The following is a 15,768-nucleotide window of genomic DNA, read 5'->3' on the forward strand; positions in this document are numbered from 1 at the left end:
TGACATCTGTGTCTTGGCTAAAGAGATCAGGCAGCAAGGGTAAATCCAGACATCCTCCATATTTTCATTGTATTCAACAGATTGAGGAAGGTGCATTGGGGAAGGTGATCTGTTTTACTCTGTCCACCAAATCAAATGCTAATCTCTTCCAGAAATACACTCACTGAAAAAAACAGGAATAATGTTTGATCAAATATCTGGGCATGCTAAGGCCCAGTCAAGTTGATACACAAAATTAACCATCACAACACGAATTTCTAATTTGTTAGGTAAAAGAATAATAATTATACTACTTTGTCTCACTTTTATTTTATGAAAACTTTATATCTTTAAACCTCCCAAATTCAACAATGATTATCAATATTTTGTCACATTTGTTTCATGCCCCCCATCTATTCCTTTCATTTCTTGTTTCATTTAAATATTTTCAAGCAAATTCAAAACATCATGTCACTTATCTCTACAAGCATCAGCATGGAACTCTAAAAAATGAAGATTTTCTTCATGGGCAATATGCAATACAATCACTTATAAAATTATAATGACTACATGTTTGTTTTGTCAAGTGTTGGTGAGGATGTGGAAAAGAACTCTTGTACATTAAGTAATTATTACAGCCATCATGGAAAACAGTAGCTCCTCAAAAAACTAAAAATAGAACTGTAATATGATCCAGCAATCTCACTTCTGGGTATATATCCAAAGAAATTAAAATCAGTATCTCAAAAGAATATCTGCACTCATACTAATTGCAGCACTACTTACAATAGCCACTATGTGAAATCAACCTCTAAGTGTCCATCAATGAATGAATGAAGAAAATATGGTGTATATATATACACACACACAATGGAATATTCAGCTATATAAATCTGTTATTTGCAACAACATGAATGGAACTGGAAGTCATTATGTTAAGTGTAACAAGCCAGACACAAATCCTGTATAATCTCATTTATATGTGAAAACTAAAAAATTTAAACTTGTCAGTAGAAGTAAAATGGTTACCAGAGGCTGGGAGCATGGGGTAAGGAGGGAATGAGGAGTTCCTGATCAAAGAGCACAAAGTTTCAGATAGACAGGGGTGATAAGTTTTGATTTATTGCAGAGCAGGGTGATATAGCCAATAATGTATATTTCCAAATAGCTAAGAATACATTTCCAACAAATGCGAATGAGGGGATGTACATGATAATTAGCTTGATTTAACCATTCTCCATTATTTACATATATCCAAATATCATTGTACCCTGTGCATTTTTACAACAATGACTTATCAATTTAAAAGATTAATTTTAAAGCTACATTTTATATTTCTTTAAATCAGGAACCAAACATCCACGTAACATTCAGTCTAGAGCAATCCAGCTCCCCATCCCAATGTTTATGCTACAGACTTGTTGTAGAAGCAAGGCTAATTGTTCTGTAATACCTCTCACATTCTGGGTTAGTCTATTTGATGCTGTGTGCTGTCATTGATCATCTTCTCATAATCTCTCCACATATTTCTTGTAAAAATCAGGGGTTAGCAAACTTTCTCTAAACGGTCAGATAGTAAATGTGTCAGGCTTTGGAGGCCACATATGGTCTCTAAAACATACTCTGATTTTACTCACAACCCTTAAAAATGTAAAAACAATTCTTACTGTGCAGGCCATAGAAACACAGACCACAGTCGGAATTTGGCCAACAGGCTATATAGTTTGCTGAACTCTGCCTCTCTAGGGTTTCATTGTATGGGGGTTTAACTTTCTTGCATATAGACTTGATAAGTGGTCCTAGGTGCTTCACTTGCTATCATACCAGGAGGCACATAGTATCTAATAATTACACTGATAAGGGGTTCAGCTGGGGCTGCCTGATTCTTCAATGTAAAATTTCTTAGCAATGTACCATCTGATGGTTCAACAGGTGACTTATTGCTTGATTCAATTGTTTGATTCTACCTTTCCTTTAGAACTTACTATTTGAAATCTTCGTAAAAAATATTTGCTCATCAACTAGGACTATTTGGTTGCTCTGAAACACCATTTATTCAGGAATGGTAGAAAGCATGCTTCATTTTTTCTTTTAACTTTTAATGCCTGAGAATCTAATGATTCCTAATGGCTTATATTTGTTTTTGATTGGTTTTCTGTCTTTGCATTTTTGTGTATGTATCATTATGAATTAATAATTATTGAGGGTTTTGTAGTTGATAATCACACGCTTTAAAAATTACATCTTTGTACAAAGGGAGCTCCTTCATGTTGACAGTATACCCTTTGACATGGCCAATTGGTCTGTGATAGCTTCTTTGAATTCTGGTACCAACTCCTCCTCCAGGCTCAACTGGAATATTTCCTACTCCAGGCCAGCAATCATTTTTACTTCCAAGAAGTTCTCATTCTCCTTATGGGGAATGATTTGAGGAGACTACCATTTGGAAGGGAATGATAGAAAGGAGAAAAGACAGTAGTCATTAAGTGAAATAACAGGGACCTGAATCAGTGAAGTCTGAGGCAACATATACACAACATACCACACTTAAAAGTACTAAAACTCCAGTTTGTATGAAATTTTACTACACCACAATACAAACAGAACTTTGCCTGCATAAAAACTCAGGTTCTTATCAGTCATAGGATGTTAGAATCAATGATTCCATAACAATCTTGTAACACAACTTCCTTCCTTTACAAAAGAGAAAGCTGAGGCTCAGAGATGGAGGCAGGGACTACTCTGCTGGGGTTGACTATTGGTCAAATGGACTCTAATACTCAGGTCTCCTGACCCAGTTTTTACTGTCATTTCTATTAATTCTACACAGTATACTCTGCTATATTTATTTCCCTTGCCTTTAGCCTCACATGACATCACTCTCATTTTTCTGTTTCAATCTGTATCCATCTTCCTCTTCCTCTCCTGCCCTTCTCTACACTTATTTATTGACTTCTTGATCCAGTTATTTAACATTCCATAATGAGCTATTGTGTGCCAGGCACTGTGATGGGCACTGGAGATGCAATTCATGAGACAGTTAGGCTTTTGCAAAGTTCCCTGTCCCAGGGAAGCCTGCCTGAGGATGGGGCATGACAGCAGCTCTTTCCTGGGGGAAAGACATACGCTAACGACACATCTTACTCTTTCCTTCACACAGAAAAGCACGCCTTGTCCCTTACTCTGCTTTCCCAGGCCTCATCCCATCCTGCATAAATCACTGCTGCATCCACCAATCTCCCTGCTCCAGTGACTGTATGATGGTCAGGTTCTGGCCATGCTTCTTCCACAGAAATTAGTGTCTCCACTTTGCCTGCAGGATCAAGTTCAAACCCTCCAGCCTGGCGTTGAGGGTCCTCTCGAGGCCAGCATGCACCCCTCCAGGCACAGACGGAATGACTGTGTCTCTGACATGCACCCTGGTTAGGGGATGAGACTGCAGCTTCTGAGGGTGGCCTCTATCTAAATGTTCATTCCAGGCTTTGTCACTGGGGATGTGAATTGCAATTAAGTGCAACACACTTTGTGGACCCTGTGTCTCAGCCCTTCTCTTGCCCCTCTGTAGCTGGTCAGTTCCCCAAATTCTGCTCGCTCCAGAGAAGGAGTCTCAAACCCCTTTCCTATGCCATGTGTCCCACATCTGTGCAATCAACTCAGACCTCTTTGTGCCTGAATCTTCAGTTATGCCAAATAATACTTAAAGGACCCCCATGTAAAGCACATAGGATGTACAGAAACTATATATAATAGTTATACTAGTTATAACTAGGAAGTATTTATACATAAATGGCAAATCTCACTGAAAAGAAACTCAAATCCAATAAAATAAATGTTTGGCTTCTTAACCATAGTAAAAAGAAAAAACACTATTACTGGTGAGGTTGGGGTAAAATTCTCTCTCTGACTCTCTTAATTGTAATGAACACTTTGGAAAGTGATTTGGCAATGTGCTTTCAGAGCCACAGAAACTCATATTTTTGAGCCAATAACTCACTTCTGGGAACTGAGCCCAAGGATATAATTCTATATCTGAGAAAGAAAAGCAACCTCTATGCATAAATATATTCCCTGAAGCATTATTCTTAATAAGAAAAAAAGCTAGGAAGAGCCTTAAAAGGGAAGTGGATATATAAATTATCCTGGATACAATCAATGGACTCTGGCTACTGTTTCTAAACAAGTTAGGAAAACTCTAGAGCAACATGGAAAATATACCATGGACAAAGCAGAAAAAAAAAAACAGGATAGAAAATTAAACATACAGCACTTTGGGAGGCTGAGGCAGGTAGAGCACCTGAGCTCAGAAGTTCAAGACCAGCCTGGGCAACATGATGAAACCCCGTCTCTACTAAAAATACAAAAACTTAACCAGGCATGGTGGTGCACACCTGTAATCCCAGCTACTGAGGAGGCTGAGACACGAAAATCACTTGAACCCAGGAGGTGGAGGTTGCAGTGAGCCCAGATTACACCACTGCACTCCAGCCTGGGTGACAGAGCAAGACTGTCTCCAAAAAAAAAAAATATCATGCCGGTTTTTTTTTTTTTTTTTTATCTATGTAAGAATGGAAATAAAGTCCTAAGGCCACAAAATATAAGCATTTTGATGTAGTGGGGGGAAATGTTTTACTTACTGTTATCTGGTTTTCAAGTATCTAAGGTACAGCTGTATCACTTTAATGTGGTAAAAATACTTTTAATTAAATTCAGAGATATATATTGATGGAAGGCTAATTGAGGGTTTCTCCACTCCCTGGAGAAACATCTGAAAAGGTCAATGACTATATATCCTTCTCCTGAGAAGAGGTGTAGGGTTTGCTACGCAAGGAGGATGACCTACATCCTGGCTACAACTTGGCTCTATGAAGAGCCTCCTCCACAGACAGCTAGAAGATCATGTTTGAAAGAAAATAATTTCACTGCACTTCCTTGAGCTACAGAGAGTATTTTTTAGACAACTGGCTGATTTTTCACACCTGTTTTGTGCTTGCTAAAAGAGCTAAGAGAGCAACAGATCACTCGAGAAATAGAAAATCCCCACTGCGACCCTCATGGAATATGTGCCTATCGCCTTAGCATTCATAGAGCATTGCTGCCTCCACTGAACCTACACGCACCCTGTCACAGCAACAATTTCTCAACCTCTGTACCGTTGCAGGCACTATCATGGAAAGGGGGCAAGGGACTCACCCAAGATCACTCACAATATAGTGAGAGCGTCACCTCTCCATCCTCCTTAACAGACTCCAAGTTCAATGACAGTTCAAATGGATGAACTGCATTTTAACTCCCATTCTATAACTTATTAACTATGTGTCCACAGTGAGGTGCTTCATCTCTCAAACACGGTTTGGTTATTTATTAACCAGGGGTGATAGAAAGCATTGCTACGCTTCATGTTCACAACCAAGTGAAGCAGATGTTACTATCATTTGATGTTGATAGGTAACTTATGTATAATACCTTATCACAAAGTAATATAAATGTGTGTGCTGGCTAATTAAAGCAATGGCCCAAGGGGAGATCATTACCTTAAGGACTTTACATTCCAGATGGTCAAGTAGCATTCCAACCAGGAATCACACCTCCAGTGTGGGTACTTGGTAACCCTTTAGTCAATACTAAATGTTATGCAAATTAACATTGGATATGGGAAATGGACCCTCTTTTATGAAATTAATAGCATCTACAATATATAGCCTGGTTAAAATATGTTAAATATTTCTTCACCATTGCATTAGCTAAGAAAGAAAATCCAGAACCCTCTTTAGCCTGAATCCTTAGGGAAGGCAATATGGTTTGATCCCTAAATAACCGTGTCTAGCCACTAGGTGGAATTCTTACTGCCCGATGCTGACCAAAATGATAATGGTTCCAGAATGTTATTTGGTCTCCAGTTAACCTTTCATGCAAAGCACAGTTGGATCACCTAAAATGTCATTGAGCTAAGAGAATGAGTTGTAGTGGCAATTTTGTGCTACCTTCTTAAGTCTCTTGCGTAGACACCCACCTGGGTGACAAATTCTGGTCTGAGACTCCTCATCTACAACTGAGCAGCCTGACTTGTCTGCACCCACAGCAAACTTGTCCAGAGCTGCCCTGCCCTGGCTAGAGAGCCCAGTAGATGGCTTAGAGGATGTACAAGGCTGTTGCAGTAACCACCTGGCTGCTTCTATGAGTCAGTAGCCAGGAAAATCCAGGACCACAGGCCTTTCCTGAGCTTCTCCTCTGCACTTGGCCTGCTGTTTTCAGAACTGCACCGGCCTGGCCAAGATGGTGAAACCCCATCTCTACTAAAAATACAAAAATTAGGCCAGGCTCAGTGGCTCATGCCTGTAATCCCAGCATTTTGGGAGGCCGAGGTGGGTGGATCATGAAATCAGGGGATCAAGAGCATCCTGGCTGACACGGTGAAATCCTGTCTCTACTAAAAATACAAAATGAAATTAGCTGGGTGTTGTGGCCGGTGCCTGTAGTCCCAGATACTTGGGAGGCAGAGGCAGGAGAATGGCTTGAACCCAGGAGGCGGAGCTTGCAGTGAGCCAAGATCACGTCACTGCACTCCAGCCTTCCAGGCTGGGTGACAAAGCGAGACTCCATCTCAAAATCAGCCGGGCTCAGTTGCAGGTACCTGTAATCCCTCCTACTCAGGAGGCTGAGGCAGCAGAATCACTTGAACCTGGGAGGTGGAGGTTGCAGTGAGTCAAGATCACACCACTGCACTCTAGCCTGGGCAACAGAGCAAGACTCCATCTCAAAACAAAAAAAAAAAAAAAAAAACCTGAGCAAACTGGGTGCTCATGCTTGTAATCAGAGCACTTTGGGAGTACAAGGCAGGCGGATCATGAGGTCAAGAGTTCAAAACCAGCCTGGCCAATATGGTAAAACCCTGTCTATGCTAAAACTAGAAAAATTAGCCAGGTGTGGTGGCGCATGCCTGTAGTCCCAGCTACTTGGGAGGCTGAGGCAGGAGAATCACTTGAACCTGGGAGGCGGAGGTTGCAGTGAGCTAAGATTGCACCACTGCACTCCAGTCCGAGTGACAGAGCAAGACTCCATCTCAAAACACAACAAAAAACAAACAAACAAAAAGAATTGAGCAAACTGAGGCCCAGAAAAGTTAAGTGCTTTGTCCACGTCAAATAAGTCTGCACAGAGATGGTCCAGGGCATGCTCAACACGTGGCTCTGAAGTCTGGAAACACTGTTCCCATCTTTCTTGGAGAAAGTTACAGAAGTTCCCGCAGACTCTCACCCCCAGATCCTCATAAAATTCCTTCATGGCGGTCTCTGCTCAGGTGTGCTGAATCTGTGCTCCAAAATAGAGCAATGGCTTGGGGAACTCCACCTGGACCTAAGTTCACGGGCTCAAGAGGACACATCCCCCCTCATCTGTGATGCAAAAGGAACACAGTGAGATGCTCTGACAAGTGGCCATTGCAGCCCGGGCTTAGAGTCACAGCTCGTCCCAGGCAGGTGCCAACAGGCCAGGCTCTTGGTGCGCTCAATCTGCAGGAGAGCTGTGGAGGAACCTGCTGTGGTGCACTCCCTCCACACAGTGTCCTAGCTCTTCTGCTTTCTTTATGGGAAGAGGAGGGGGTGTTAAAGGGGAAAGGGCCTGTTCAGGCCTGCCTGTTGGCTTCAAGAGATGGTGCCTGCATCTCTGGGAGCTTCAAGTTCTCGTATCACTGAGTACAATTCTGCTCCAGCTTAAACACCTTTGTCAGTAGCCAAATGCAGCATAAGGATCAGAGACAAAGAGGAATTAACACTCAGTGGGCAGCTTCCCTGCCTGATACGGTTTGGCTGGGTCCCCACCCAAATCTCACCTTGAATTGTATTTTCTAGAATTCCCACATATTGTGGGAGGAACCCAGGGGAAGAGGGGGAGGTAAATGAATCATGAGGGCTGGTGTTTCCCATGCTATTCTCATGATAGTGAATAAGTTTCATGAGAGCTGATGGGTTTATCAGGGCTTTCCGCTTTTTCTTCTTCCTCATTTTCTCTTGCTGCTGCCACGTAAGAAGTATCTTTTGCCTCCCGCCATGATTCTGAGGCCTCCCCAGCCGTGTGGAACTGTAAGTCCAATTAAACCTCTTTTTCTTCCCAGTCTCAGGTATGTCTTTATCAGTGGCATGAAAGCAGTTTAACACACTGCCCTAGACATGCTGCACCACAGGCCATTTTCTGCTCACAGCCTCAGTGTCGGCAACATTCCCCAGGCTTTCACAGCAGGCAAAGGGAGCTCAGAGTTGAGTTGGAGGGTTATCCAACTATGCATTCATTCATTTATTCAGCCATTCAATAATATCTATTAAGTATTGCATTGGTCATTTGGGGCAGCTTAGTTCAAAAGCACTGAGCTTTGTAATCAGATCCTTCTTCATTCAAATTCAGGCTCAGCCCCTCTTACTAGCTATAATGCCTGTGTGGAAGTTCCTTAATCTTCCTAAGCCTTGGGTAATTGGGGATGATAATGTCTTACCCAGACAATCCTTATGATATTCAAGTGAGACAGGAGTGACAAATTATCTCACACTGGGCACATATTAATGGCACAGTAAATGAGGCTGGATGTTCTAACTTGATCACATGTAAGTTTGCACAGCTTCTTGGTGTAAATACCCTTCAAAACCTGTGTTTGGGAAACATTGCAGGAGGTGGGAACTGTGCTGAAGCTCAGAATTTTCACTACCAATTATCCCTGGAAGAACACCCTGCATTAGAAAATCTTTCATAGATCCAAAAGTAGGGCAAGATCCCAAGTCCACAATAGATTAGAAGGAACTGGGGTTACAGTCCAGCCACAAAACAAACTGAGGGGAGACTCAGGGAGTGATGGGTTGTTAGAGAATCTCAAAGACCAGAATCTGATGGGGTTGGGGGCATAGAAGCTTTTCTGTTTATTTATAACAAACTGCCCTAAAAGTTAGAGGCTTAAAATAATAGCTAATTCTTATCCCACTTTCTGTGGATTGCCTTGTCAATTCCTCCAGTCTTGCCTAGGCTTGCACATTCACCTGGAAGGTCAGAGGTGAGCTGGATTCAGCTGGACAAGGGTGGCTGGGCCTCTGTCACCATGTGATCCACCACCCTTAAGAAGTAAGTCAGACCAGGCTTCTCTGTGAAGTAATGGCAACATTCTAAGAAGGCCAGTGGAACGTGAAAGACCTTCTGAGGCCTGTGTTGCTTCTAACACAACAGAAGAGCAAATGAAAAGGCCACCCAGATTCGAGGGGTGGGAGACTAGATGCCACCACTCCATGGGAAGAGTTTATGGCTGTGTTTCATCTCCCACGGAGACCAAGAGTATGGATGACATAGAGGAGAAATGAGTCAGGAGAACAACCTTGCTTGGGGCTGCTGGAGAAAGCATTTGTGTTCACGTGCAAGTGTGTGCAGTTGCTAATCTGACCTTGAACATCTTCCCCAACTCGTTTCCCCTTCCCCTTGCTCTGGTCACCCACATTTTCCAGCCACCAATGATTATCTGTAGTTCCTCCAAATTGCTCTGTGGCCTGTGTCCCGCTTTGCCTGGAATATGACCTGTCCCCTTTCTACCCCTGTGTGAATTGGCCAGTGTATTAATTTTCCATGGCTTCTTTAATACATTGCCACAAACGTAGTGGCTTAAGACAACAAAGTTCTCTTACAGTTCTGGGTGCCAGAAGTCCTGGCTCGATTTTAGCCCCATAAAACTGAGTTATGAACAGAGCCATACTCTTTCCAGAGGTTCCAGAGGAGAGCTCATTCTTCCAGTTTCTGGTGGCTCCAGACACTCCTTTGCTGGTAGCCACATCACTCTGAGTCACTCCAATCTCTGCTCCATTTTTACATCACCTTGTCTTCTGTCCATATCAAATCTCCTTCTGCCTCTCTCTTATAAGGACACTTGTAATTAGATTTAGGACCCTAGCTAATCAAGGACAATCTCCCCATCTCTAGATGAACTTAATCACATCTGCAGAGCCTCTTCTTCCACACTGAGCAACATTTACAAGTCCCGAGAATTACGGCCTGGTATTTTGGGAGGCCTACTACCCCTGGGTGTCTCAGATATTTATAATGTCTGATTTCATCCCGTCATCTCTGAAATGTCCGCTGGCCACAGCCTGTTCCTTGCCAGCAGGGCTTCTCAACCACATACCCCTGATCCCTGCATTTATCAGGTTGGATTATGATTGCTTTTAAACATGCCTTTGTTCAAATTGAGCTCCTGAGAGCACGAATTATGCCGCTCTACCTCCACCTCCCCAGTGTCTACAATGGCCCTCAAAGATAGGAGAGGACTTTCAGATGACTGTGACATTGTTGGAGGGGGGTTTTGGAGGTGAGGGGTAAGGGAAGCCTCCATTCCTTGCACAAACACATCGCATTCATCCCCCAGCACAAGCCACCAGGGTTTAAGTCAATTCTTACGAATCTGATATGAGCTCTACAAATGCACGTTTCTACTGTGTCAGATCCATTCTGCTTAAAATATTTAACCAGGGATCCAGAAGGCAACTTCCTAGGTTAAGACCCAGACAAAGAGTTATCCAGTGTGATTTGGTGTTTGAGCAGCATGTCTCCAGGGTAACTGAAGCCCAGTGTGGAGAGCTGGACCCTGGGGTATTAAAGATTCCAAACTGAGGAATCTGTATATAAATGTGCTCTGCCTTCTTTGTACACATTTGGCAAACACACAGATGAGAGGCCTGACCACAGAGTAGCATTGCTGGTTGCTTTGCTTTAACTTAACCACACATATTAGTCCACTTGCATTGCTACAGAGGAATACCTGAGGCTGGGTAACTTATAAAGAAGAGAGGTTTAATGGGCTCACAGTTGTGCAGGCTGTGCAAGAAGCGTAGTGCTGGCTTCTGCTTTTGGTGAGGCCTCGGAAAGCTCCCACTTATGGTGGAAGGTGAAGGGGGGAGCAGGCACATCACCTGGCAAGAGAGAGGGAGCAAGAAAAAAAGAAGGGAGGTTCCAGGCTCTTTAAATACCAGCTCTTGTGAAGTAACAGAACAAAAACTCATGACTTCAAGGAGGGCACCAAGCTATTCATGAGGGATCCACTCCCATGAACAAAACACCTCCCACCAGGCCCCACCTCCAACACCCGGCATTCCATTTCAGCATGAGATTTGGAGGGGACACACGTCCAAGCTATATCACCGCCACCTAAATTTCTGTTTTGGAGATAGCACTGTGTACGTGGAAGCCCATCCCAGGTAGGTTCTCTGCTTGGTTCTCCTACCATATGCACACCACGAGGGGCAGGGGAACACCATTCCTGCTTCCTAAAGAGCTGACCAGTTACACCAGATTTTCTCAGTATGTTCCTTGAGCCTCCCACAACAGACTCACCTGGAGTGCTGGCTAACATGCAGACTCCCAAACCACGTAGCTCACAACACTTTGGACTCTGAAGGGGTGGGCCCCAGGAAAATGCATTTGAACACATTCTTGGGGTATGCTCATGCTCCTTCAAGTCTGTGTCTAGCACAGCAATGCAATGTGATGTTTGCCAGAGAGAGGATCCCTGGGGGGTAGTTCCATAAAAGGGCTTCTAAAAGGATGCAGTTTTCTGTCAGCTATGAATGCTATCTCTCCCAGGATTCCTCCTTAGACTGTCTTCCCCAGAGAAGCCCTTTTACTTCAGAATTGCTAACAGGTCTGGTGGCTCTTAGAAGCCCAGATGGTCATTCAGGCCTCAGTAACAAAGGTCAATAGAGAAAAAGATTAGCAATGTGCCGAGACCAGCTCAGTCAGGGAGACCCTAACCCAGTGGCACTGGAGGAATTAAAGACACACACACAGAAATATAGAGGTGTGAGGTGGGAAATCAGGGGTCTCACCGCCTTCAGAGCTGAAAGCCCCAAACAGAGATTTACCCACATATTTATTAACAGCAAACCAGTCATTAGCATTGTTTCTACAGATATTAAATTAACTAAAAGTATCCCTTATGGGAAACAAAGGGATGGGCCGAATTAAAGGAATAGATTGGGCTAGTTAACTGCAGCAGGAGCATGTCCTTAAGGCACAGATCACTCATGCTATTGTTTGTGGCTTAAGAATGCCTTTAATTGGTTTTCCGCTCTGGGCGGGCCAGGTGTTCCTTGCCCTCATTCCCATAAACCCACAACCTTCCAGCGTGGGTGTTAGGGCCATTATGAACATGTTATAGGGCTGCAGAGATTTTGTTTATGACCAGTTTTGGGGACAGTTTATGGCCAGATTTTGGGGGGCCTGCTCCCAACAGCAATGGGTATGCGGGGTGGAGATGAGGGATACCAGTGAAAGAACACTATTGATGACTAAATATGCAGCTAGCCTTCCCACCACGTCCTACCCTAGTCTCTTCATCCCTGCCCCAACCCCCCAACCCCCCAACCCCCCAACCCCCCAACCCCCCAGCCCCCATACATCAGAGCCCATGTCATCTCTTGCCTGGGAATTCACACCAGGTTTGCCCATCTCAAGTAGCCAAAGACTTGTCTCTGAGCCACAGTGGGATACAGGTACTGTTTCCTATTTCTTCTTGTCCCCTGCCCACCTCAGCCTTCCTGTTGTGCTGGGTACCTGCTGGACTTGGTCTCTGCATCCTCTAATCCTGTTACTTACCTTTTCCTGGGGCAGAGTTGACTGTAGAGGAAATTGTGACCAAGGATCCAAGTAGAATGCAGCAGGCCCTGGGGATCCCATCGACTGCTCAGAAGCTTCTCTGGGGCCATTGATTACTGTAACCTTTTAGGAAAGCTAACTAGCTTACCTGTTAAAAGTGCTGAACAGGGTTCCTGCTTTCAGAAAAGTAGGAGTACGTAAAGATACATGCATGGGTGTGCACACAAGTCTGTTTCGGGGTTTGCTTTTTTGCCCTGTATTAAGACCTCTGTTACATCCAACCCATTCTCTTTATCTGTACAAACTTGAAAGGATGGCAGTGATCTGCTAAATGCAAAGAACAATTTGCAGAGTAACTTGTATATAGGCAGCTTCTGTTTCCAAAGACAGACAAAAACCCACATGCAGGCGATGAGACATGCCCACAGTTTTCTGAGAAGTAGGATAGGACTCATGGTCCTCACTCACTGCCCGCTTGAAGTAGGTTCTCCGTGGGATTCATCTGATGGCCAAAGCTGCCCAGATGATTGTCAAAGGCAGGCCATTCTCAGAAATGCTGACCTCCAGGCTGAACTAGCTGAGCAGCCTCAGTTCTCCAGCTCTCCTGGCAACCTCTGCACAAAATGAGCTAGGACCACAGCCACACAGGGCCCGGGTAACCTATGCTGGACACACCTGCTCTGCTGCAGAATCCCATGGCCATCAATGGTCTGGAAGTCTCAAGAAACCCTCAGCCCTGAAAGAATGTGAGGAATCGTGATCAGCGCCCGGGCCTGCCCTGCAAGGGTTTTCTGCAAGCCCTGGATCTGAGCTTCCCAGCAGGTGTTTTCTCTGCTGGCACTCACCCTTGTTGCCAGAGGTTGCCAAGCTCAGAAGAAGAGGCCAGGGGAGCACAGGTTCACAGTCTGTGACACATTTCATTCGAACTCCACTCTCTCCATGTATTCACGGTGTAACTTTGGGGAAAGTATATAACCTCTCTGAGACCATAGAGAGAGGGAGCTCAGAGGCCATTAGCCCCTGCCTTGACTCTGGAAATGACCATTCCTGCATAGACAGAGGACTCTGGCCAATGTTCTCCTGCCCCTGAGCTTCCCTTGAGCTTCCCTTGAGGAAGGAGGACAGAAACAGAGCATATTGTTTCTCCCAGGAGGACATTAAATGCCAAAATGAGAGAAAAGAATCCATCAATAAGAACTATCAATAAAAGCTATGGGAATGTTAGTGCAGTGAAAAACATAGTGGGCAAATAGGGCCTCAATGTTATAACCACGACTCTGCTGGAATTCTATGTCTGCCTTGGGGAGGGCTGTCCTCTCTGGCTCTGTTTCCCAAGTGTAAAAGGGTGTTTGGGTTAAGAGGTGCTTTGCTTTCTTTTTTTTCTTTTTTTCTTTCTTTTTTTTTTTTTAAGTCTATACTTTGGTTCAAAGAAAGTCACAGGGAGAAGCACATAAACAAAGCTGGGAGAGAGAAGGAGGGCACCCAGACCTCAGCTGTCAGTCTTCCTTGCTAAGTCACATCACCCCAGGAGGGGCTCAGGGTACACAGTTCAAAGTCAGTCATGATTCCTTCCAGCTCTTGGCACAGCACCACGTAATCAAAGACTCCAAAGATTAAGCTTATACCCCTTTCCAGTAATTTCTGTAAGCCTGAGCAAGTCACTTTGTTCATCTCATCTTTGAAATATGTAATATATGAATTCACTAATGCCATAAAATGCTTACTGTGTATCAGGCCCTGCCTTTCTAATGGTCAGAACAGTCAGTGAAATGGCCCTATTACTGCATTCACTTTACAGATGGAGAAACTAGGATTAAATGAGCTGAAGTCTGTTTAAGGAATGTAATACATGGATACCCTCGACTTCTGCACTCTGCCTAAAATTGAGAAGAAACTGAGACTGAGCTGAAACAAACAGAAGTAGTTTGTTACAGTTCCCACACCTATCCCACAAATGGAGATACACACATGGATATTTGATATGCTGTGTTTTCATTTTCATTCAGTTTCTATTTTTAAATATCCTTTTTCAGTTATTTTTAGACTCATGGGTTGTTTAGATTTTTTTTTAGCTTCCAAACATATAAAAATATTCTAGACCTGTTATTGATTTGTAGCTTAATTCTATTGTTTTCAGAATGTGACATCTCATTTTGAATCTTTTACATGACTAGCCAGTCCTGCTCTTCAGGTGAACACAAGACTGCCAAAATTCAGTGTTCAAGTCATAATGAGATATTGATACTTAGAGGAATTTCTTCCTACCCTCATCCAAACTGTGTTCTCAAGAATAGTCCACCTGACCAAGATGTTTATGTGTTAATATCACCTCAGGGACAACTAATGTCAACATCACTCTATGGATCACCCCAATGGTTTGCTATCCATGTTCTCTACTTGAACTCAACATCAGGATCTGAAATGATTATAAACAATGAACAATGGCATAACCCAAAGTTTTCTAACCTGACATAGTGTTAACCTGGCAAAATCACCTGGAAGTTGATTCACAGCAACCTGAAAATGCAGATTCCCAGGCCCATCCTACTCCATCCCATGAGGCCCATGTCCATCCAGCAGGTCATGGACAGAGCAAATTCATGAGGGTATGGGACAAAGTCTATCAGCTCTAATGGGCAGATACGCATGGAACCAGTGACTATATCACTTCTGAAGCTGGGAGGACTGGGTTCAGTCCCACCTCAGACCTGGATAATCTGGGAGAAGTCACACTTCTCTTTTGAGTCTGTTTATTCTCCTGAAAATGAATAGAATTTATTCCCAATTCTTCTGAAATTGTATATCAACAAAAAGAAGCAAGTGCCATATCCGCTGTTTTTGGCTCTGCTGTGCTTGTCTTCAAGGAGCTCAGTCTAGTGAGGAGCCCATATCTGTAATATGTGGATGTATATGTAATCCTGTGTGCAGTGATGGCAATAGACACATGGGCAGGGTATGCTGAGAGTACAGAGGACAGGGCTCCCAGAGGAGGTGGTGCACGTGCAAACAAGTTAGGCAGGAAGCCAAGGTTGAGAGAGGTGTCCAAGGCACTATGAGCAAAGGTGAGGAATAGCTGGGCACCTTTGGGGGCCACTAGGGCTCTGTACAGCTGGTGTCAAAGGACAGGGTAGGAAGGATTTGGAGAGGCAAGCGACATTCAGACATCAGGCAAGGGAG

The sequence above is a fragment of the Gorilla gorilla genome, chromosome 7 (assembly GCF_029281585.2).
Source record: "Gorilla gorilla gorilla isolate KB3781 chromosome 7, NHGRI_mGorGor1-v2.1_pri, whole genome shotgun sequence".
In the NCBI taxonomy this organism is placed as follows: domain Eukaryota; kingdom Metazoa; phylum Chordata; class Mammalia; order Primates; family Hominidae; genus Gorilla; species Gorilla gorilla.